The sequence below is a fragment of the Limulus polyphemus genome, unplaced genomic scaffold, assembly GCF_000517525.1.
Source record: "Limulus polyphemus unplaced genomic scaffold, Limulus_polyphemus-2.1.2 Scaffold173519, whole genome shotgun sequence".
NCBI classification, from domain to species: Eukaryota; Metazoa; Arthropoda; class Merostomata; order Xiphosura; family Limulidae; genus Limulus; species Limulus polyphemus.
The window spans coordinates 1-2,045 of NW_013839115.1; the positions used below are offsets into that span (position 1 = coordinate 1).

The 2,045-nt window shown below is 31.2% G+C and overlaps 1 long non-coding RNA gene across 1 annotated transcript; it reads left to right on the forward strand.

The window, feature by feature from the left end:
- Positions 1 to 104: 104 nt before the first annotated feature.
- On the forward strand, positions 105 to 1,333 carry LOC111084836. Its single transcript, XR_002609744.1, has 3 exons — positions 105 to 152; positions 962 to 1,085; positions 1,259 to 1,333. It is a non-coding gene; the product is annotated as an uncharacterized LOC111084836 (long non-coding RNA).
- Positions 1,334 to 2,045: the final 712 nt, after the last annotated feature.

A 2,045-nucleotide genomic window follows, 5' to 3' on the forward strand; every position in this document is an offset into this window, starting at 1 on the left:
AGCGAATATGACGTCATTTCCTGGTAGATGGAATACACAAAAATATATGTGTACTCTGAAGCATTCCGAATTTGTAATACCTGTTTTATATTTTTATTTAATAAATTATTACGGTGATTATATCATTGATATCGTGAAGAATTAAAGTTGAGGTAAGATATATAGTTAATGGTAATATATTTATTTATTAGACTCCCTTATATAAATATAATTGTTAATTATCTTTATTGCTGGCAAATGTTTCAGTATGATATATATGAGCACGTGATGAATTTCATTAAATGTAAGTTCAGTTTATATAACATAAATTACTCTCTCTCTATTTCGATAGTTAATTCAAAGAAGGGGTGATTTTGGAGACCCGGTTGAGGACTTTTACCAAACGTGGACTAGGTACAAAACTGGATTTGGAAATTTAACCAGGGAATTTGGGTTAGGTAATTGTTTTATTATATAGACACAATATATATTTTTTCTACCAAAACTTTTGAAAAAACTATTAAATTAAACAAATGGTGTCTTCAAGATATGTCCACATTTTCTGAACCATCCGATCTCTGTATACTGTGATATGGAGACTGTAGGGGGAGGATGGACGGTAGGTGATCTAGTAGAAGTTTGTGATGTCCAAAATACGTACGGAGAAGATTCTAAGTTAGAACAATGAAGACTAGTAATATGAACACACATTGTTAATTTTAACATTTTACAATTACTTATAATATCTCTTTTTTATCACAAAACATACATGTATTTGTAATAAGAAAATAAAAATTATGTTCCTACCGTCTACTTGTAACACAATCATTAGGCTGTACGATACTATAAACCTGAAACAACAATTCAACTATTTGTTCTAGACTACAGAACTACAGCTTATAAGGTTCTGGTGGTGATGATAGATGGCGGAACAGTCTACCGGTAGAGAGGTTCTATTTTGTCTCTCTTCTTGTTAACCCAGGCTAATGTTCATCACCACACTGCTTGTAGTACTGTTGGTTCACTGGAAGGAATTATCGATTCTCTGTCGTCTACTGTGGAGGAATTAACAGATCTGGCTAAACAGAGAATTACTACATTAGAAGGTAATATATTCCTTTATAATTTCATTACTTTAAAAACAACGTTTTCAGATTACCTAAGATAACGTTAATGAAAAGAACTGTCATTGATTTTAGTATACTGGTAAGCATTTTGAAGTTTTGAATGAATATTGATATAAATTTATAATTATACTTTACTATCTGTTTTATTTCAGGCCCTATTTGTTCTAAACACAACGTGTTTCACACCATAACGCCCATCTCTACCAACGCAACACAAATCAGAGAAACATAGTAACTGAACTATATAATACATTATGTACAGAATAGACACGTATACTGAGCTGTATTCTCCTCTGGGGATTACAGTAAGTACCAAGGATTTTATTGCAGTCGTACAGAGGAACTTGATATCTGAAGTGAATTTCCATGACGTCACTATATCACATGATTAGAAGGTGTTAAAAACATGGTTCTATGTGACACGTGAATTTAGAGGTTTTAGTTCACTTCTATAATACAACAAAGGAGCTCTTGTCTTTATAGATGTTTACATTTATTGATAATATTTATATTTGATTAACCTTGAATTCTACTTGATTCCATCAAGATGTTGAAAGAGTTAAAACATTCCCATCATTGAAAATTTCTTTAAGATTCGCTATCAATTTACAATTTATAGCAAGAAAACTATAACAAGCACAGAATGGTTACGAAGTCATCATATTAACTGACCTCGGGCAGATTATCAATAAACATTACAACACTTTCATACGCAAAATATCAATATTTCTCTTAAGTCTTAAGGTTTATAAAGCAATGTTTTTCTCGTGTCTATTTTTTTCTTTTCGGATGTTGCTTAACTATCGTGCGAATACTTTTATGCATCAGGAAATTTTGAAACTTCCCATGCGAAATCTTTATAATGACGAGATAGATATCAAACGTTTCTAAGGAAAAAACTTTAGTAAGCTTTTCAGTAATTAATCTCTGTATGGGTTC